Source organism: Adiantum capillus-veneris, chromosome 19 (assembly GCF_014529385.1).
Source record: "Adiantum capillus-veneris isolate H3 chromosome 19, ASM1452938v2, whole genome shotgun sequence".
In the NCBI taxonomy this organism is placed as follows: Eukaryota; Viridiplantae; Streptophyta; class Polypodiopsida; order Polypodiales; family Pteridaceae; genus Adiantum; species Adiantum capillus-veneris.
Window position 1 is genome coordinate 134,633,864 of NC_140949.1, and position 16,686 is coordinate 134,650,549.

Here is a 16,686-nt window from a genome sequence, read left to right on the forward strand (position 1 = left end):
TTGAAGGCTTTGCATACTTCTCCAAATATTTCCTTGTGGTACCATGTCAAAAGCTTTCTTGAAATCCACAAAGCAACAATACAACTTTTTTCCTTTCAATCGAGACGATTCCATAAGAACTAGAAGAGTGACAAGGTGATCAATACTGGTATGATGCTTTCAAAAAATTGCTTGGCCAAGCGCATGTTTTCTGTTCTTTTCAGCCCATTCACTTATCTTCATCTCCATGATACATCCAAATAACTTTTCCATCAAAGAACCAGCCATTATAGTGTGATAGTTGTTCACATTGTTTATATCTCCTCCTTTGTGCAAAGGTTTGATCCAATTGGCACTCCAATCATGAGGCATGCCATGCTGAAGTGCAAGGTTAAACATATCGCGTATCCAATATCGTGTTTTGTTGCTTGTCCATTTAATCATTTTAGCCTTGACAACTTGAAGGTCCTCTGCCTTGCGAGTAGCAAGTTTTTCAAGCGCGGCATACATCTTCAATGGTAAAGAAGGGAGGCATAAACGAAAGGGAGCTACAACACTCCATCTTATTAACATTGGGTTGCTCATATAGGTTCTTGCAATATGCATATCCTCAAGAGTCGTCACCAAAGCTCTCAATATGATTTCCTTTTAGATTTTGCCAAAACTTGCCACATGCATGTGCTTTCTCTTGCGCTAAAAGAAGTTGTTTTTTGACTTCCCACCTTCTCTTCTTTTCTTGAACAAGTGCTTTGTATATGTGTGAACGTTCCAAGTAAACTTCCTTGTATTTGCTTGCATCCAAACTTAGCAAGTGTTTTAGGGCTTGACTACATTCCATGTCAAACCATTTCTTCTTGGTGCTACCTTTCTTAGACCTTTTGCAAGACATATGTTTCACCGAAAAGCCTTCCTTCGCACAAGAGCAAATTACTTATTTGAAAACTTTCCACTTGCATTCTAATGTTGGGCTCTCTTGATTCTCTATCATGCTTAACATTTGGTCCACCATATTAGCATATATAAGTGCTCATTTGAAGTTTAGACATAGGTACGAATGATTTATATCATGATTGGAGGCTACATTTTCGGGTCTTTTATCACACTTGAGGTCAATACATAACATCCTATGATCCGATTATGAATTCAATTCACCAAGTGTAAAACTTTATATGCATTCTAGAGTGGCTTTTAAAAACAACATATAGTCAATCATGCTATCAATGATTGTGCTTTCTACATGTAAAGTCATTGGTGCCTTGCCATAAAGATACACCATTTGCAATGAGCATTTCGGTACTATTGCACATATGTAGAAGTGAATTTCTATAGTGATCCAATTCTTTTGCATCATTAGAACTTTGAGTATACATATATGAGTCATCCATTCTTTTTGAGACATGCGGCATGCTGACTTGTTGTGTGTCATGTTGTAACGTATTTGTGTGAGCATTCATGTCTCCGAAAACAATGACTTCACCCTGGTCTTTGTAATGAGCAATGTCTTCCTCTAGTTCAACAAAGGGCTGATCTCTATCCATATCCAAGCGAGCATAAAACTTGGAGTCGTAGTGAGGAATGTAGCAACCAACCACAAACATGAGTTGACCATTTGGTGGACTTATTTTCAGCCATAAGTAGCGTTTATACTTATCTTCTTTGACAATGGAAACATCTTTCAAACCCTTTTTTATCATACATGCTATGCCTCCTTGGCCTCTACGTTGCTTTGCATTTTTGGCCCACATCAAAGAATGCACATCGTATTTGTCAAATCCAAGAATTCATTGCGCATCATACTCCCATGTTTCGACAAGAAGTATCACATCAGAGTCATTGGTAAGCTCATCAATGCCAATTCCCACATTCCATGGATACCCATTACAATTCCAAAAGCTTATTCACAAGCGTGAGTTGGTCTCATAGATCATGTGTCCCTATTTTTTGGGTGGACTTGCATGCTCCTCAAGTGATTTTTCTTCTTGAGATGACACCTTAATCTTCTTGCTTCTTTCCTTATATGATTTGCAACGTCCATTTTGTTGCATAAGAGTGAGATCCTCATATACATTACAACCTGTTCCTTTGAGGTAGATCCAACTATTGTCAAGGATGATCTTTCTCTTTACCTCATCAGCCATGGTACATACAATAGGTCTTTCTCCCCAGCGAGGGACTCCTAGTTTTCTAGCTCGATGTGCACCATAAGCCATGATTCCAGACATGCAAAAGTATGTAGCAAAAAACTCTTCTTAGAAACCGCAAGAGATTGGGGTGTTTCTATGCTTTCCTCCTTGATTCCACGAGTGACGATGTTCTTTGAGCGTTTTTATTGTTTATGCAATTCTTGAGTGTCCATATTCTCTACATTCTTTGCTTGGACTGTAATGGCTTGCGTGATAGGAGACATAGAAACCACATTATCCTTACATATATCAGCCCATGATTTGGATGCATTTCTCATCTTACATCATCATGTCGTATTGTATCTATCGTTTCTTCTTTTAATGCATTATCACTCTCAAACTTTGTTCAAGCACTCTTTCATTACATTCATGTCAACAAGAGAGAGCTTACATTCATGAACTTCATTCTCAAGATGCATCAAGCGTGTTGTTTGCATTTCAAGAACCTCCTTGAGGTGCTCATTCTCCAGAACAAGAACTCTTAAAGTGCCATTCTCCATTGCAAGTGCACACAACTCTTCACCTTGCTTGTTGACGGTTTCTTGTGATGAGACTAAGTAAGCCATGATCATTGCTTTCGTTGTAGACGATGTGGTTGGATTAACATCCAAATTCCTTGGAGATTTTGCATCATTTCCATAGCGAGTGTAGATTTTCCACCTGAGAGAGAGAGAGACAGAGAGACAGAGAGAGGGAGGAGGTGTGTGTGTGTGTGTGTGTGTGTGTGTGTGTGTGTGTGTGTGTGTGTATGAATATGGGGGGCAATGTGAGTGGAAGAGAGAGCAAATTGTGCACAAAGTCAAAAAACGCAAGAAAACAGGTCTCGACCCGCAAACTTGCATAGTGGAAAGAAAAGAGGTTTTTTCTCCTTTTACTCACGGGCTTTGAAATATGTTCTGATACTACCCACGGTATAAAACTATCGGTAGAACTACCGGTAAGAGCCTTGGAATATGCGTCGGTAACTACTTTAAAAGAAAAAATTAATGTACTTCCTGCATGTTTACCAACGATTATACCGACGGCGTGAGAAATCATTTGTATCTCGACCGTGGGTATGTGTTGTGCCTCTTGTAGTGCATTGTGCACATTTCTATCTCTCTTGAATCAATGCAAGCTATTATATTTCTCTACATCATGTGATAATTTTGATAAGCACGTGGATTAGTCTTTGTCTCTTAACTAATTATTGTAATTATGATTGTCCCATTATGAATGCTACATTGGTGTATTCACCATAGTCCATCAATTAGTATCAGAGTTTGTAATGTGATTAGTATATCCTAATCACTCTTGGATCCTATATGCTAGACTTAATGCTCCTCACTCGGCATTAAGTTGATTCAATGTCTACTAAGATTTTCCATAATTAATCTCATCCCTAATATCTTTAGCATTGGATTTGGGCATTTCTACATGGCCACTATCCTAGCCAATGATTTAAAGTAACTAGTTGAGGTTTAACTTACAATTTTTCTTTTTCTTTTTGCATGTTGTCACGCTCTTTGATTTTCTTACATTGGTACAATTGGCATGTTTGATTTATGTATGTGCATATTCTTCAAGGGCTTTTTAATGCACCTGCTCATGCTAAAATTGCTTGAGGAATGATCAAGTAATTTCTTAATTAATTCACTGGTTTTCTAGCCTATCTCTACCAAATTTTTATGCAATATTAGATCTTAACTTGCAGTTTTTATTTTTCTTTTTGCATGTTGTCACACTGTCTAATTTTCTTGCATTGGTGCAATTGGCATGTTTGATTTATGTATGTGCATATTCTTCAAGGGATTTTTGATGCACATGCTCATGCTAAAATTGCTTGAGGAATTATCAAGTAATTGCTTAGCTCGTAGCCACACAAGAATACATCTCATATGCACTCTTGTATATGTGTTTACATCAACACTTTCCTGTGTCCAAAACAATTGTATGCCCGTCAAAGTGGGAGTAAAGTCGACCACTATTGAGAGAGGTAAGAAACCTGGGGAAATTCTGGCAAAGTTTCATGTGTACAAGGAGCATAAACTCAACGCAGAATGGCGTTGATGCAATTGCCACGAATATGCTGAAAGAGATAATGTGCTTGTCATCACACTTTGGGACTCTCATGTACCACCTCTTAATGTTGTGACCTTGTATAACAGCCATAATGGGAGTATTTGCAGCTAGGATTTCCACTTGTGTGATGATTGACACTAGCAGGATGCACCATAGAGTAAGGCAGTGCATTACAAGATGCATACATGGTATGCATGTTGATTCTAGCGGGGATATACTCTTCCACACACCGTTAGAGCCTATAAGGGAACATGCATCGACTTCAAGAGAGCCTGTGAGCATATGTTGAGATGAGATTCCTCCCTATACTACTAGGTCCTATAGTAGTATCACTTATCTGGTTTAAGTGGGAGATTGTTGTAATAAAGGTAGTGTGCCTCTTACTTGGCCGGATGTGCTAAACACGTCCAACTGCCCATCCTTTGTACACACCTTATTCTTTAGTAGATATAAAAATAAGGGGCTCTCTCCTCGCTCTCTCATAGATTTTGGTGAGGCTTACTCCACCACTACAAGCATCTTCCCTTCTCTCATGCACACACTCTCGCATACTCGCACTTACTCCCTGATCCTCAGAAGTGGTATGAATTGTGAGGATTGAGAGCGACGATGCAATTGTACGAGTGTGCGTGCGTGAGAGAAGAAGGTGACTTGTGTGTGGGTGGAGCTACTCTCCACTGTTCATGAGAGAGCCCCCTATTCTCCTATCTACTAAAGAATAAGGTGTGTACAAATGATGGGCGGTCATACGCCTCTTGCACATCCAATCGGGATAAGAGGCACATCGCCTTTACCCCAACAAGATCATGATGTTCAGTATAACATGAACAAGGTGAGGATCTCACTAGGGCCTACGTAATGCCACATGGGTGTACGTGTGTGTGTGTGTGTGTGTGTGTGTGTGTGTGTGTGTGTGTGAGATACATATTTTATTAGGATGATTCTGTGTACTTCCGGATGCCTTCCTGTTCTTTGATAGCTCTACTACACCCATGATGCAGGCCAACGCTTGATAGAATAGATTAAAGTTCTCTGATACACTCTTCCCTTCTTTTTGCAGGCTTTATATTCCAAGAATAATTAATACGAAGCATAAGCAACTTGTCAAGAATTTGTAGACGGGCATGAAGAGTGCACACATGCACATTTATCAGAGGAATCGGTAGAATAGGATCCCAATTTGGATCGTCCATGTCTTGATTAGGGGGTACACTCTAGTTATAATTGAGGATACCTTGAAACCATTGTTGGAGTGCTTTACCCATTGTTTGTGTAGTGGTCACACAGAATTGACTGCAGCTTTGCCACCCTTACCCTTACCGTTACCCTTGCCCTCAGTTCCTAATGAGACTTTATTGTGGCAGCAACAAATGCATGGAAAGAGGGTCATTGCACCTTGCTTGCATCCTAACATACACTTGAGATTTTTCAAGTCTCTTGTCAAATGCCACTCCACTTGGAACATACCCAAACTTGAAACCTGCAATCATTGTCCTTCTTGTTGTTGTTGAATGACGTCAATGATTGGGGTGCGATTAAAATACCATTTGAGAGACTCATGTGTCTCATGTGGGAGATGAAAAGCTGCCAACCACCAAATATTCTTCTCGGACTAAACACCTAAACATGTGTTTTCCTTCTCGTCGCTGGCATTTAGCTTAACATCAAAGTCCACCAAGGCTCTGTTCATAAGAGTAACGCTTACCCTTTTGATCCGTTGACCTTTGACAATCTGGCACTCATCAAGCTTCATCACAAATGGATGAAAGCATGCAATGGTGGTACAAAAAGGATTGTCCTTGACACAACATGGGCTTGGTGGTTCATTTGTGTATAAATTGGACCTTTTAATTGGAAATGGAGAGGGGCCATATATTTCATTGTTTTTAGATGTTTCACTATTTGGAGGTGCCACTCCAAGAGAGGAGGTGGGGGGAGAGGGCTGGACCCATATTATGGTTAGTGGCTTTCACGACACCACCTCTCTCTCTCTCTCTCTCTCTCTCTCTCTCTCTCTCTCTCTCTCTCTCTCTCTCTCTCTCTCTCTCTCTCTCTGTCCACACGTTTGTGTTGCTCCTGTGCACCTTCCGTGCTCCATAGCTAGCTAACTTGGGTTGCTCTCTCGTTATCTCTCTTTCTCTCTCTCTCTCTCTCTCTCTCTCTCTCTCTCTCTCTCTCTCTCTCTCTCTCTCTCTCTCTCTCTCTCGCCACCAGCAAGTTGAGCCCTGGTTGACCAGCCACTGCATCTCTTTCTCTCTCACACAAACTCTGCACCAGAAAGATGCGCACAAAACCCTGGTTTTAATTGATGTTTATTGACCACTGCTGCATCTCTCTCTCTCTCTCTCTCTCTCTCTCTCTCTCTCTCTCTCTCTCTCTATGTGTGTGTGTGTGTGTGCACACGCGCGCATGCGTGTGTGTGTCTCTCTTGCTCCTTGCCAATGGACAATACTACAAGAGTTTACCGCTCGGGTGACTCACAACTACTCTCTTTCGATGAGTTGGATGCGGAGGAATCAGGCATGGATGAACAGATACAAAACCATCCCATTGTTAGTTCCATTGAGACATGTGTCACTAATCAAGCTTTTCTTCATGATTATTGGGCTGCAAAGAAACGCGCACAGAGAAGGAAAGAACGACATCCTTCTTTTGCACTTGGATTATCGAAAGCAGGTCAAGGAAGAACATTTGTGCAACGGTGGCACGATGTTGGCGCAAGAAAATGTTGACAGGGTACTTATTTAGTTGAAGTAATGCTTAGACGGATTATCGGATTTTGGCTGAAAATCGGATCTGAATCGGATTTTGCTCTGATTGGATATTCGGACTTGTTAAGTCGGATGTTCATGTCAGTTAGAGAAGTTATAACTGGTTGGGGATATAGAAGTAGTCGTGTGTAGAAAGGGATAGAGTTGTATGAAGTTTGAGAAGAAGAAAGATTTTTTATGTCTGATCTTGTTTGATTTCGTGTTCTTGTTAAGTCTGAAATGTTTGCTCAGCTTCTACAGTATTTTTGATCATGAATTGGGTGTTCTTCTATCTATGTGCTAATACGTATGTGTGAGAATGAAATCCTTGTGTTGTTTTGAACCCCAACACATATGGAGATCCTTGCTGGTGTCTCTTCTTGAAGAGATGGGAATGAAATCATATCACCGAGGAGTATATTGGTGTTTAATATTCAAAAAATATAAACTATTTCTTTGATTACTAGGAGACAATTCCCATACGATTGCTGTGAAGTTCGTCAATGATAAAAGAATTTGTGTATAAAAGTGGTCAATGGAAGAGCCTTGGTAAATTTCCGGTGCAAAAACACAATTTCACGATAGTTGAATGAACATATTACATATTTGGAGTGCGTTATTGATGTAAAATGACGGCATGGGGAAAAAAATCAAGCCACCTTGTATTTCTTGTGGAGAATGTGACCATAATTGGGAAAAATGTTCTCGAAAACTGTCAATGCAATGTGATCATGAGAGTCATAAAAAGAAGCATTTCTCATTAGTACTTTTGGAGAAGTACTATATTCTCGAGCTGCTGCAACTTACGGTGGAGTCCTCTAAAATCCTTAAAAAGGATGCTACGGCTAAACCAGGCCTGGGACCACAGTACAAAGAGATGGATGAGATTCTCTTTGAAGCTAGGATTAAACAAATCAGCCTATTCCAGAAGGATGGATCCATACAGCTTCGCATTGTCATAGAACTCGTCTAACAAAAGGCAAACGTACGCTCTATGATCCCGACACAAAACCTATCATCCTCTCATGCCTTATGAATTGGAAATGACCACGGAAAGGCAGGAGTAGCTTGAGCAGAAGGCCATTTACAGACTTATCCAGAAGCATGAAATTGTACAAAATTGTTTGCATAAACCCAAGGCATGGGTGACCGATTTTGTTGGTGCAATAAAGAAAGCATATGTATGGTTTCACAAGCATGGATGGAGCACACACAATGTGTATCTGCACTTGGATCTCATTAAAGAGTTGCACCAGAATACTCAAAATTTGCATGAGTTTCTTCATCAACAAAAATTTCTTTAAAATTTATTGAGAGCATGGCATATTGTAGCTGATAATGGAGTAGATAATTACTCAAGTGATCATGACGACCATGATGAACATGGGGATGGTAGGAACAGGGTGGAGATTGGAGTGAAGAGAGAGGACCCTATGAGCCAAGAGAGCCAAGGAGAGTCCCTGAGTAGCCTCATTCTCACATCTTGCACCATCAACCAAAGCATTGTGGATCAAATTCCATCAGTTTTTATGGAGAATTGCATAATTTTGAGGTTTTAAATAATGATGACGACATGGATTTGTTAGCTGAGTACCATGAGATGGCTCAAGAAATTAATGATTGCAACTCTAAAAATGAATGCTTTGTTGAAATTTGTGAAGAAACATTGAAGACAACTCATGATAAAAATGATGAACTCTCACTTCTTGCTCACAAAGAAAATGATGTGATCGATGCTTTTGTGAATTCTCTTGCACCAGGAGAAGATTTTTTTGTTGCTCATGATGTTGAAATGGCAACCAACCAAAATGAAGTTCTTCTTGATGAAATGTCGAAACATGAGAAACAAATTGTGATGTCTTTGAAGCAACCTATTTCACAAATTGAGGGTATGCTAAATAAATGTTTGCTTGAGGCAATGTTCTGTGATGGGATATGTGTATTTATCCACACAATTAGTGCCTATATAAAGCATGATGGGGCATGTATGCTTATCCATGCTAGGAAATGTGATGATGATGTGATTTTAAGCAAACTAATGCTTATTTTTGTGCATGATGATGCAAAGATCTAATGGCTTTTTCTCATTATAAGCTAGAAGGAGATCGTGTTTGGTGGTTTGAAGTCCAAATTTCATCAAGGAATGGAGTTTCTCTTTGCACAAATAACATGGAGCTAATGTTTTTGGATTTCAATGTGCTTCTTGAAAGCATAGCTTTACAAATTGCAGCCAAAGCTCACAATCTTTTTGAAGAAGTGTTTGTCAAAGCAAAGGATTTTTTGTTGAAGAATTTTGATCCTTGTTTGCAAAACAATGAAGCTTATTTTGAAGTGATTGGCTCAAAGATGGAATCTACTCTCACTGATTCAAATTAAGGTCCTTCAATTCATCTACTCAATTCAAATTAAGGTCCTTCAATTCATCTTATTGAATCATCCTCTATAAACCAATCCAAAATTGCTAGTGTCCTAGGTGTCCATCGAAGGAATATAGCTATTGCGACTTCAAGGATGGAGAATAAATATGAGGATGAAGTGTTTCCATTGAGTGCTTGTGAGAGACAATTGCCACAAGGAACCATTATCACTAATGAAACAAGAGATTTGGTGTATGCCTTTTGGACATCAGAAACCAGAGTTTCACCTAACAAGAAGGACATATGTAAGAAGAGAATTGGAAGGAAAAGTGTTGTCAAACATCCTGTGCATCTACTCGATGACTCTCAAGTACCAACAAATCTTAGCAATTGTAATTTATTTGGTGATTCTTAAGGCTGATTTGGTCAAGACAGTACCAAATTTGGTGGTCTGCTATATGGAAGTGGTGGTTGGTATACAGTACCTTACAAAGGTTGTATACAGAACCATTGCATTCCTGGGTGGTTCCAGAGCTATCCTTTATAGAACCAAAGCCCTTGTGCATTACCAAATTTGGTAGTCTGCTATATGGTAGAGGTGGTATACAGTACCTTACAAAGGTTATATACAGTACCAATGCACTCCTATGTAGCTCCAAAGCTATCCTGTAAAGAACCAAAGCCCCTGTGCAGTACCAAATTTGGTAGTCTGCTGCATACTAATGATTCCAAAGCCTATTTGTACAGTACCAAAGCCTCTGCATAGTACCTTTTCTGTCCCTACAAACACCAAAGCCTCAATATTTAGTACCAAAGCCTCACTATTTTACCAAAGCCTACTTGTGCAATACCAAAGTCTTTGAGCAGTACCAAAACTATTCCCTGTATAGTACCAAAACATTCTTGTTTATCACCAAAGCACTTGCAAAGTTCCATATGGGTACTCTTCTGCAAACAATTCTAAAATGAGTCAAAAGCAGACAGATAGTACAATTTTTGGTACTGCTTACAACCAATTTGGGTTCTACAGTACTATTTTTGGTACTGTTTACAACCAATTTTGGTTCTACATTACAATATTTGGTACTGTTTATATCCAATTTTGGTTCTACATTACTAAAATTGGTATTGTTTATGGTTCTACAATACTATCCTTGGTACTGTATACATTCAATTTTGGTTCTACAGTACAATCTTTGGTACTTTTTACATCGAATTTTGGTTTTACAGTACAATCTTTGGTAGTGTGTACATCCAATTTTGGTACATTACTATCTTTGGTACTGTTTACAATCAATTTTGGTTCTACAATCCAATCTTTGGTAGTGTGTACATCCAATTTTGGTACATTACTATCTTTGGTACTATTTACAACCAATTTTGGTTCTACAGTACAATCTTTGCTACTCTTTACATCCAATTTTGGTTCTACATTACTATCTTTGGTACTATTTACAACCTATTTTGGTACTGTAGTACAAGCTTTGGTAGTGTGTACATCCAATTGTGGTACATTAATATCTTTGGTAATGTTTAAAACCAATTTTGGTTCTACAATACAATCTTTGGTACTGCTTACATCCAATTTTGGTTCTACAATACTTCTTTGGTACTGTATACAACCAATTTTGGTACTACTGCTTCCTAGAAATGTCGTTGTATTAGTTATTGACTTTGCAGAGAATTATTCTTTTAAAATTCAAAATGAGATTCAGTCAATGCATTGGTGATCTACCCAATTCACAATACTTGTGCACATCACTTATGTAAGAAATGCAGTAGGTGGTGTTCAAAAGACACTGCACTTTTACATATCCGATGACAAGAAGCATGATACATTGTTTGTACAACATTCTCTCTTGCTTCATGACAGGTGGTTGAAACAGCAAGGACATTGTTTGCAGCACCATTGGGTGTGGTCAAATGGTGCGGCTTCACAATTCAAATCACGTAGACCTCACTATTTTGTGGCCACGTATCATCAAAAGACATGCTTGCACATGATGCATAACTTCTCAGCATCCGAGCATGGAAAAGGAGAGCATGATGGGGCAGGAGCATTCATCAAGAGAACCTTGACACATGAGGAATTGAAACCGGATGTCTGGCCTATGAAGTGTGCGGCTGATGTGGTGAACTTTTGGAATGCAACATTTCAGCCCAAGAGATCAGTCTCACAAGTGTACTACATAGAGATTCTTCTGGCTTATTGGCGTGGATGATGTGCAATGTGATCTCCAATGGGACTGTGAGTGCATTGTGGGCTCCCGCTCATTTCATTGTGCTGATGGGTATTCAAAGGAAAACTCGTGCGCTGTGCGCTTTCGAACCCTTTCATGCTTCTATGATCCATGTATGAGTCCCGGGGATTCACCATGGAGAACTTACCGCACCATGTAAGTGCAGGGGATGGGGGTTCTTTTACAAGTTACATAATCATATAAGTTAGGGGTAGGCCCCCAATAATTTATCTCCCAATATTAAAAATTATAGAGTGAAACCCCAGGTGTCTGAGTGGGCTATGGAGAAGATGCAGAAATAGACTACACACAGAAGAATGGAAATATGTTTCCATCGAACCACTTCCAGAGTCTTTAAATAGAGGAAGGTACGATGAAGAGGATGATGGGGAGGATGACAGATATTCAGATTTTGTGCCGATGAGCCAAGTTTCTAACCTGCCATTGTATGAAGGTAGCCCTGAAATGTTATGTGAAATGGTGTCCATTGGGGATAACTTTGCAGTCAAAGCAGCCGAGACTAAAGAGGACTTCTACCTTATCAAATTCATGAAGGAGTGTACTAGACGGTGAGATCACAAAAGGATATGTGGCATAACAAGATTGTTGGAGGCGGGAAGGGTGTTGAAGGTTTCTACTATGGCCAAGTCAAAGGAAAGTTGATACATATAGATTACTAGATCAGACACCTATAGTCATGGTCTACTCACATCTTGTAAGGGCCATACGTTTCCGAATGGAGCCTATTTTTGGAGTCCCTAATCAGCTCAAGTTATCTGCTAAAGTATATCAAAATAGATACAATAGCATGCCATATGATGATGATGATAGTGATGATGGTGCATCCATAATACTTGAAGTTACACAATGCCAAAACCCCTAAGTGGGCAAGTCCATGCTTTTCCTCTTGGTCAAAATATATCTTTTTGTCCTCATGGTTTACTGTTGTTCTTTCTATCCTTCACTTCCAAAATACAAGTATGCACAGTAGGGTCTCCAATTATTGATTGTCTCTTAAGACTTGCCCCTAACCAAAATTAAACTAATACTAACTAGTACCAAAAGGGTGCTAACCAGTACCAAAATAATGACAAGAAGTACCAAAATTTGGTGCTTTAGCCAACTTTGCATAATCACAAGACCATGGATCCAAGCTGCAACCCTAGGCTACCAAATACAAGTATGCACAATAGGGTCTCCAATTACTCACTCTCTCTAAAAACTTTCCCTTCACTCTAATACCATCTGAAAAATAGGGGAGTTAAGGGATCTTTGTGTCATACGTGAGAATGACAAGTATATAACTGAAATGTATGAGAGAGAAAATGATATACTGAAAGGAATATCTTTATTAATGATGAAGAAACCTTGGCATACAATGTTGGTACTACAAACTACCAAACTGGGTATTGTAGACTACCAAACTAGGTATTGTAACACAATCTTAATAGTACCAATAACAGAGAGCAAATAGTTGGTACTGTGAGTACAAGTACCAAAGCAAGTACTGTGTAACACCCAGATACATAGTATTGGTACCTACTGATACCATTGTATTTAGTACTGGTACCTACTGATACCATTGTATTAACACCAATGTCAGGGATCTTAAAGTAGTTGCTTTTAGACTAGAAACTACTAGACAACACCAAAAAAAAGACAATACGGTTCAAGTACCAAACAGACAATTTGGTACTTTGGAAGTACCAAATCAGGTACTGTGTAAAACCCAGATACACACAGTACTCGTACTTACTGATACCATTGTATTAACACCAATGTCAAGGATCTTAAAAAAGATGCTTTTAGACTAGAAACTACTAGACAACACCAAAAAAAAGACAGTACAAATCAAGCTCCAAGACAGTGTAACAAAAAAAGTGGGTTTCCATTATATATGTGCACGACACGATACAATTTGGTTCAAGTACCGAAGTTCAGGAATCTCCATTACATTTTATGTGACATGATACACAAGTTCACCAAGTACAACACTTTAAAAATCTCGTAGGTCAGGGGGATCTAATTTGTAAGAGTACCCCTCCATCTTTATGAAGTAATCAGCAACGTATGGAGAGACACCATCTTGTGTGTCAAAAATTGGGTTTTTGCAAGTGTATGTTGTTGGGTACCAATCGTGTATCCATCCTTGCAACCAGGGAAAAAATATGGTCCATCAGGTAATAAGGGTAATCTTTTTGAACCACCAGAGGTTCATATGATCTAATGGCAAGACAATTCTCATAGTCGTTTTTCAGCGACTTGTATCTGCAGCCATCCACCAATATTGTGTTGCTAGCATCAAAATGGGGGTGCCTTGTCCACACTGTCCGTAGGTTCTTCAGAAAAACAGGCTTGTTGGCCACAACGTCGGGCACGTGCGGCACCTCTGCCATACTGTGCCGCCAGGTCTCACAGTCTTCTTGTGATAATATACTTGCCATGCCATAAAGGCGGTTAGAAGTCTGAGTAGCTTAACATCTAAGCACTCAAGGCATTGTTATCTACAAAATACTTCTACCTCACATGCTAGGGGAAGCAAGGGTTCAACATATCTATCAATTTTTACCTTCTATAGCAGGACCACACAATTATCTTGGCTTTCTTCTTAAGAGTTCGTATGAACTCATCAGCATCTGGCCTTATACAACAAACCAGCAAGCTATTGACATGGACGATCCGTGGTTGAAGCTCATCCGCAAAACCCAAAGGCCTTCTGGCAGCTCTATGTAGCTTGTCAATAAGACCCCATTAAGGTCAAGCACAATCAGCCGACCAGGTTTAGCAGCCAGATCAACCGCAAGTGTTGTGTTTGGTTGTGTCTCATCTTGCCACCAAGATCTTACTACAATACCAACATTCCAAATGAGTGGTGGAAAATATACAATGCAAAAATTATATAAAAATAGAGCACCACTATGACATAAGAAGTACAAAATTTGATACTGTACTGTACAGAATTTGATATTGTATTGTACCAAAGTTGATACTATACAGTACCAAAGTACCAAATTGGGTACTATATAGTAACAAATTGGGTACTATACAGTATCATATTGTGGTACAATATTGCACAGTAGAAGTGTAACATTAGAAAACTACTTTGTACTATATAGTATTATATTGTGGTACAATATTTCACAATAGAAGTGTAACATTGGAAAATTGCATTGTACCAAACTTCAATGTAACATTGAAAAATTGCATTGTACTATACAATACCAAATCTGGTACTATACAGTACCAAATTGGGTATTGTATTACACTGTAGAAGTGTCACATTGGAAAAGTGCATTGTACCATAGTGAGCAGTAACATTGGAAAACTGTATTGTACCATAGTGAACAGTTACATTGGAACACAACTGATGAAAGACAAAAGCCAAAAGTTGATTGTATTGGTAGAATGAAAAGCACATTGTGCAAAATACATAAGCATATGAGAAGGGCTACAGCTTGCATGCACGAGAAAACTGGTCATGGGCGCATTTGTGCTTCTTTCTTTGCAGACTAAAAAGCTCCAACAGGGTCACCGAATCAATGGAATCAACTGACATCTTTTGCACAGCATCTTCAGCTTCAGGATCCGCACTCCCGTCAGTACTGTCCACTTTTGCATCCTCCACTGCCACTTCCTTCTTGGCATCCTCGGGCCCGTCCCCGTTCATTGCATTGCATGCCTTTTCCTTTTCTGCCTCTTCCCCCTTCCTGGCCTCCCCATCATCCTCTTTCTTGGCATCCTCTGCACATTTGTCATCCCTGGCTTCCACCCCCCCTCTTGGCCTCCCCCTCAACACCCTCCTTGTCCTCCTCCCCCATAGTGGCCTCTTCCCCTGCACCTTCCCTTTGCCTATTCTCGTCCTCGCTAGTGACTCAATCCTCAAGCCCCTTGGCAACAGCATCTGATCCATCCAGTTCCACTATGTGAGGCACTTTACCTCCAATGTTGTCTTTATTCCTTTTAGCATCTTTGTCCTCACATTCACTGTTTTCTTTGTTATCCCGCATGGTATCACAATGGTGTCCCTTCTCAATCCCTTTCCCTTCCACACCACCATGCTTTAAATCCCAGAGAACATCCCTTATCTGTGTAGTATCCTCATCCCCCTCCCATGCATGACTTGCAGCAATTTTGTTACCATATACATGTGGTAGTGATGTGTGTGAACACACTAGGACCGCTGGGGCATTTTTTCCCTCATTAGGAGGTTTTTTCCCCCGTGCATTGTATATATGCCCATCAATCTAGGGCTATCTATCTTTCCATTGCACACTAAGTAACACACTCTATATTGTGTGCCTTGAGCTTCCTTCGTCTTCTCCAAGCTGTGTGTGTCTCTCTGCAACCCTAATTCCAACAATTGGTATGAGAGCAGGTTGCATCCTCCCCGGCTTAGTCGCCATGCTGCAGCACATGCCTGCTCACTTTCTCCGATTTCAGTGAGCTTTGGCAAGCGTTCACATGTTGACAAAAATTTTGGTGAGTGCGTAGAGCTCAATCTGCTCAGATTTTTTATTCAGGCTCATTTCGGCCTCCGTTTCCACTACAGGCAGTACTACACAGGCTATTTCGTCATTTTGTGCAAAATTTCTATCAGTGCCTTTTTCTGCATAACAGGTGCCTCACAGTCTTCTACAGTTTGTGCTATATAGCATGTGTTGTTCCCGCTCCGTTTCTCCTATTTTCGGGTAGTTTTCACATCCGATGCAGCATTTACCATGGCTGACAACAACAACACAGATGTGTTCAAGATGTTTGCTGCTAAGGACAGGTTGGATGGGGACAACTACCCTATGTGGGTTTATATGATGCAACATGTTCTTGTGTCGAAGGGCGTCTGGAACATTGTGCAGGGCATTGATGTACGTCCTGGTTCTGAGGATGTAGGCAATGTTGAGGATGTTGCAGGTCTTGCTACAAGGATTGCTACTATTAAATTTGTTTTGCCTACGGCAGAACAAGCTCGTTGGGATGTAAAGGATGCGCAGGCTCATGCATTGATTGCGTTGTCTGTGAAGCGCACCATTGTTCCTCACATTCGTTCAGCAACATTTGCAAAACAGGCTTGGGATATTCTAGCAGGTCTTTATGCAAGCCGCAATGAGGCTAAAATTGC